The 6,904-nt window shown below is 44.5% G+C and overlaps 1 long non-coding RNA gene across 1 annotated transcript; it reads right to left on the bottom strand.

The window, feature by feature from the left end:
* Positions 1–413: 413 nt before the first annotated feature.
* LOC146382550 (uncharacterized) lies at positions 414–4,804 on the bottom strand. Its single transcript, XR_014800656.1, has 2 exons — positions 4,631–4,804; positions 414–4,450 (listed from the first exon to the last, which is right to left on the bottom strand). It is a non-coding gene; the product is annotated as an uncharacterized LOC146382550 (long non-coding RNA).
* Between the last annotated feature and the right edge of the window lie 2,100 nt (positions 4,805–6,904).

The following is a 6,904-nucleotide window of genomic DNA, read 5'->3' as shown; positions in this document are numbered from 1 at the left end:
GAGAAGCCATTTTGTGAATGTTGTGGTATGCGAGGGTGTCTGCTTGTTACATGCGTGTTTCATATTCCAGATTGTATGTTCGGCGGCGGTGTGTGTCTGGCTTGGGAGGCTTTTGATGTGCAACCGTGTGTGCGTAACACGGCCGAGTGTGGAAGGCGTTTGGTGAATGGAGCCATGACCTCTGGGGTCACTTCATTAATTACATCTGTGACATTCAGCCAGATGAGTTTCCTTTGTGACTAAATGATATGATGAATATTAACGACCTCGGATGAATTACATTGCTGCTCCTGCTGCTGCTGCTGATGATGATAATGTGTTTTACGACTCTGGGAGAGAGGGGAGGAAAATTGCACACTACAGCACATTTAGGACACACAAATTTTCATATGCAACATTTCAAAGACCACAGCTTAGGTTGGTAGAGAAGATTTTATTATTTGCTCATTTCTTATGTAAAACTTCCCAGTGGTTGATGAGACAACTTGCTGGAGAGGGGGGGAAAAAACTTCAATGAACATGGGAATGTAGTGTTCGATCAGACACGCGCACAAGTCGAGCACAAACCTGTATCTGCTTCTTGTTCTCTCGCGGCAAGCCCTTCATTTCACTGTTACACAGAAATGCGGCAACGGAAGATGTAACCGTGAAACTCGGGGTTGTTCTGATTGGGTTTGCGGGGAGGAGACAAGCAGATACATGGCGAGAACAATAGGAAGGTAACCACAGAAAAGGGCTTGAGATAGCTTCGTAGCTCATGATAGCCATCTTAGAAAGTCATCCTGATAAAGTGATCCCCCACCATTTCTCCTTCTCCCTGTCCTCCCCCTCTTAATCAAATGAGTACTGTGCAGCTGGTGGGGTTGCGGCAAAAAAGGGGGTTCGAGTGAGTGTATGCGTGTGGAGAGTAGGTGGAGGTGGGGGGGCTTTGAGGGATAGCGTGAAATTATTGCCTGCTGGTGTATATGTGTCACTGGGGGTAGTAGGGTAGAGTAGGGGGTTGGGCTGGGGCTGGGGAGTAATGTCATTGCCTGCTGGTGTATCTGTAGTGGGGGCTCATTTAGATTTAGATTGGTTATGTGAGGAGAGAGCTGAAAGGCCAGCTCATGTTTATGCATGAATCCCAAAGCATGCTGCTGTGGTGGAGCCCCGAGTTAAAGAGACAGAGCTGAAATATATTCGCACATTCAGACGCACCTCTGTTTCTTAGGATAAGGCTTGAGCTGAAGCGACGCTGCGCTATCAGATTTCAGTCAGTGTGTGCATGTGTGCGCACGCCTGTGCACGCAGATTACACCTCAGTCCAAATTAATATATTGCTTTAAATCCAAAATATTAAAAAGATGTCAGAGGTTGTGTGTGGGGTTTTTTTTTTTAACTGCAATTTTTAACTACAGCCTTTACCACCCTTTTCCTGACTGTGTCGAGACGAGTGCTTTGGAGTCCTCTACAGCTGATGCAGAGGCTACACTGAGTTCATGGGAGCTTCCCACATTACACTCACTCATACCCAGAGAGTAATCAGTAAATGTCTTTGAAGGAGAGTTTGTTCAGCACTTCATCAGGTATAAAGTGGTTTTTATTTGGAAATGTGGTCCCTATCCATCTTTTAAATGACTTTTTAATGGTCGTCACACCATCCTAATCAATCATGTGGCAGAGCTAGCCTGCAAGCGCAAATACACTCTATTTATAATTCCTATATTCTGCAGCAAAAACCCGACTCAGTGTGCCTCTCAGTACTGTAAACAAACAGATACAAAATCAGTAGGTTTGTCTTTCCAATTTTGTGGAGACATTGGAAAAACTTCCTTTAGCAATCTCCAGCATCCTGGTTATGAGGTACCCCTTGTAATTTGTCTTTATATTACATCAATAACTTTTTCAAAGGAAGGATAGAGTAACTTTTCCCCCCCAAGTAGTGCAGTTTATTGTTGTTCTTCTGTGTCTCTTTATTCAGGCCCACACTTCATGAAGGCCCCCCGCCACCACTCCCCCTCCCGCCTCACTGGCGACCACAGTACTTTACATCTATAATGAGATACAAATACGCATCAGCAGGACAGTGTCTATGCCACGCGTCACTCTGTGAATATTACTCACACTTATTAGCTGGATTATGTTAATCTTTACACTTTTTGCTCACAGACAACAGACTCCCCATGATATGGGGGTGGTCACGGCAGCAAGCGTGTGTTGTCCTGTGTGTGTATTTCTGAGTGTGCGGCTGCATGTCTGTTAAAGTGATTGCCATGTTGTCAAACTGATCTGCATGAGAAAGGGTGGTCTAATTACATCACTTATGCAAATGAGAAATGCACACAGGCAAGCACATACATACACATCGCAGAGGTCAAAAAGACAGTGCAGGCTGCCCCCTTATTGACTAACACAGGGTGGCATCACCACCTGTCAGAAATAGCCCTGTGCTCACACTGTACACAGAAGTTACAGGCTGTTTCGATGCACACCACTCAGATAAATCAGAAATGGAAGTCGATTGGTCAAGCTCACATTAGACTAAAGCACTCAAAATGTTATTGGAAAATGTCTGACCGCATATCCAGTGATTAGTCTTTTTTTCAGACTGAAACACTGATAGTATCCCAGTTGGAATGATTTATTGAGTCTGACATATTTTAATTAAGCCCAAATTAAATGAATCGGCTGGCGGACTATAAAACATTGCAGTTTAATAACGAGCCCCTACATTTTCCTTTTTTCCCCCCCCTTCCTTCATCCAATCCCATTTTGGCTAGCCGCACCAAATAACCTCTCTCCATTTAATGATATGCAAATGAATTTTCATGAACCCCATGATCCCATGCGATGATTAAACTGAGATGACATTAGCTGCCATGCTGCTGCCACTCTCAGTGTTTCTGTCTCCCTATTTTCTGTCTCCCTATCTCTACCATCTTCCTTTGTATCCACGACAACAGCCAACTGGTGATATTAACAGGGTTCATTGTCAATATTCCCTTTCCTTCACCATTCCTTGAAATTTCCTTTGTGAGAAGTGACATTTTGCATATCCGCTGTTATTTCAGAGAAGTTTTCCCAATGCCAGCAGAGATGGCGAATCAGAGAGCTGGTTTCACTGGTTCTCACGTCTCATGTGGTAGTGAGCCCACTGCAGACATACAAGTTACAACAACTTTACATTACATAGACGATTTTAGTAACCTTCCACATCTCTTCATTTTCCACTTTCAGTGCTCCCCTCCCACCGTTCCGTTTTAGTCTGTATCCAACTCCACCTCTGCTGTCGTTTATTGTACTCCATTTGCATAATGAAGCCCAGGCTTAATTAAGATCCCACTGGAGTCTGGAGCCAAGGATGAAGGAAGGAAGGACGAGGGAGGGGGAGGTAGTGAGGGAGGAATCCGGCGTTCCTTAGCTTATCCGCACGTGTCCAAATAGGAGGCACAATTTAGGGGGGGAGAAGAGCGTTGACGAGTGATTAAATCGCTAATTATGATCGGCTGTTAGAATTAGTGTGTGGCTGTTAATTAGCTGCAGATGAGATGCCCAGACAGTTGCCCGCCACTGATGACTGCAGAACCCTCCCTGACTGGCAATAGAGAAACAAAGCTTGACACCCTGGAGATGATGCCAACACATCCCTCCCTTTAAACACACACAGCAGTCTGAGGGGATATCCCTTTAAGAAGATCCCAGGTGTGCAAGTGCAGGAAAGAGGCTCTTCATCATCCTTGTCCACCCACTCCCACTGTTCTTCGTTAAGCACAAAATCCCCCATTTTCCTCCTTCTGCATCCGTTATTCATTTTGCTCATTATTCCTCTCTTTCCACATAGTCTTTCTGCCCATACTGGAATGGTATGATCCCTCCTCTTAGATTTTTGTGATGGGCAGCAGCATCCTTTCAGTGCAGCAGCTGGCACTGAGCAGAGTTGGCATCACGGAAATAGTTTTTCTCCCAAACTCCCACCACGGCTACATTTGTAGTTCTACTTGTAGTTCTTTTGCTACTTTTTTTTTGCCGTGGCATTTAGTACATTTTAGTGTATCTATTGATCGTGCCCACGAACACCTCGCAGTTTGTGTTTGGCATGGTGCCATCTCTGTTTCCAGTCTTTCCCTTGAGGGGATGCCACCGCCAAAAACGTTCAAGGCATCCGAAATGTTTTGCTCACCGTATGGAGGTTTCTGTTTACTAATGTGTGCATTATGTTGCTTTGGCAGCATGCCATCTTTCTCCCTGTGCCCTTGCCGCCCCTGAAAAGATGCCATCACTAAATCGCTGGCAACCGTTGCCCGGGCACCTCTTCTTGGCTTTGTCCAAACAAACAAATGGTGATTAGTAGCAAATCCTCGGAGGTGAGTCCTCGTCTTTGACTATGACAGTTCTCCGCCATTCGCTTCGAATGCTTCGGGCATGCCACATGTACAAACTGGCATGCTGCCCGTTGGACGGCACGCTGCAGCTGGCATAGAAAGGAAGAAAAATTGAATAACGGTTACAATAATTCCAACGCTGTTTCCCATTCTGCGACCTATCGTGCATTTACAAATTTAAAGTATTGTCCATCTTTCTCCTCAACATCCTATGATTCTGTCGTTTATCGATATCCGAGTCCTCCTCTGCCTGCTGGCATCTCACTTACTTCTATGCTCCGCTATCCTCTGATATTTTTCCCATCTTCCCTTTCTCTGCCCAGTCTCTTGTTCGTTACGCCCCATTATGCCTGTGCCAAGGTGCCACCATGGTAGCAGTATGGAGGTCTGTTTCTCTTCCTCTTTCATTCTTATTCTCCTCCTCGCCCCTTTTCCCATGCCCATGCCCGCCCCTGCTCAAGTCCTGACTGGATGGCACTGTGCCAACCTGCCACCGCCATCGCTCTCATTTGTAGCTCATCCCTCCGTTGCCCTTCCCCCTGTCTCTTCATTTCCATCCCTCTCTTTTCCCCTTATTTCATTCATTTATTTTCTAACAAAAAAACCAAAAAACGCTTCACATTGTATGGAACACTTTATGTGTTGGACCTCTAGTTATGCGCAAGATTACTTCAGACATACAAACTTTTCATTCCTTAAAGTCACTCTGCAAATCTTTGCTGTCATTTGAAAGACTTTTTTTGGCACCTGAAGAAATGCTCTCAGTGGCTGCCCTGTAGGTAATTACAGCAGCACTCACTTATTCCACTGAGACAAGAGGAGAAGGACGAAGAGAGCCCCGAGTTTGTAGAGAGCTTGTGCTGTTTTAATTAACTTTAACCAACCCCCCATTATGTGTGTTTCACTTCACATCTCCTAGAGCCTTGAGTAGGTTGTGCTCGTTCACACACGAACAATACAGCAATATGATTGATATGATCATCAGTAAAATTGATTGTATACCATTGACCTAACCCACTTTACCAAGATGACCCTTGCTCCCTTGTTTTTCTTTTTTTTTCTCCCACTCTTTTAATTCTCTTGAGTCAAACAAAAGCTGGCAGTGGTGGTGGTGCTGCTATTAAGCAAATACTCTCATTAGAACACAAAACATAATGAATATGTAAATGGTGTGTGTAATTTATGCATGGGCTGAGAGACTTGTTGTCTATTCAGCCCTTTATTATACTCTCTATTTTTATCCCCTTTTCCTTAAAAGTTCACACTCTTTACCAATTTACTGCTTTTCTTAGACCACATCCTGTGACTGAATCCTTGGGGGACTTCTCGAGGTCTATCTATTGTCTCCTTTATTTTGCCTTTTTTTGTCTACACTTTTCTCCTTGCCTTTAACCATGGTTTGTACTCTCTAACAGTCTTTTTTCTCTGTTTGCTTCTTTTGGCTCACATCCTGTCCTCTCCAAAAACAAACCCTGCAGTGACGCATTAAACCAACAACTGAGTGTTTGAACAAGGTCTTTCTTCCAGGAATATGAATACTGAATAATCTATCCACTAAATCGCATCCGGACCTGATTGTGTTGTATTCTCTGTTTTCCCTTTGTCCCTCTGTGACTGTGTTGATCTTAATGTGTGGTCCAAACTGTGTGGCAAATTGAAGCGTGTCCTGATAGACGGAGAGTAGCCTTGCTCCTGTCTAGGATAAACACCTATAATACTCTGGCTCCCTTGGCAATCACCATAGCAACAAACCATGGTACCCACGTGAGTTGCATAATAAGATGTTCCCCAAGACCATGGACCATAAAGCGACAAAGTGACAAACTAGACACCCGCAGCACTGGCTGTAAGACAGAAAAATTCATTTTGAACAAAACAAAGGTTATGTTTGACATTTGAATGGTTATTTTCTATTTGTCAATAAGCTCACGTCAGAAAACATGCACCCTTACAAGCACATACACCTTTTCTGTGTCTCCAGACCTTAAAAGGTGCTGATGAGCTGCAGTCAATGATTGTAATGAGCTATCGATCACCGTGGGAAAACAGAGGGACAGAGAAGGGTGAGGGAGGCAGAGGGAACCAGAGGACACACACACACAAACTGAAGTACTGCCAGAAAAAAAAATAAGAAAAACTTCAGATGAACTAAATGGAGACAAGCTGCCTGAGACAGAGTATCAATACTTGCTTTAATCAAGACTTCATCTCCCATTGTTCTGCTTGAAATAGAATTTATGGGACTGTGTTTTCTGTGATCACAGGTTTAAATGGAAGTGGTCAACTCAGGGCAGTGTGTGGATGAGTTGATTTGCGAAGGATGACCATGCAGACACGCTTGCCATGACCAAGTACAGATGCCAGTGAATGGCACTGACGCAGTATCTCTATATTCCCCTCTTTTTGTGCTGTATGCATGGAGTGAAGGCAGACAGCTTTAGGGAAGGGGGAGGTGCGTTGCGTGTGTGTGTGTGTGTCGTGTGTTGGCTGGCGTTTCAGATAATGAAATGCAGCAGGGAACAAAGAGCTGGGGGCCCCTATTC

The sequence above is a fragment of the Perissodus microlepis genome, chromosome 7 (assembly GCF_051167445.1).
Source record: "Perissodus microlepis isolate ML-2025 ecotype Zambia chromosome 7, ASM5116744v1, whole genome shotgun sequence".
Classification (NCBI taxonomy): domain Eukaryota; kingdom Metazoa; phylum Chordata; class Actinopteri; order Cichliformes; family Cichlidae; genus Perissodus; species Perissodus microlepis.
Note: the sequence above shows the minus strand (reverse complement) of the source record. Positions and strands in the feature narration are given on the sequence as shown.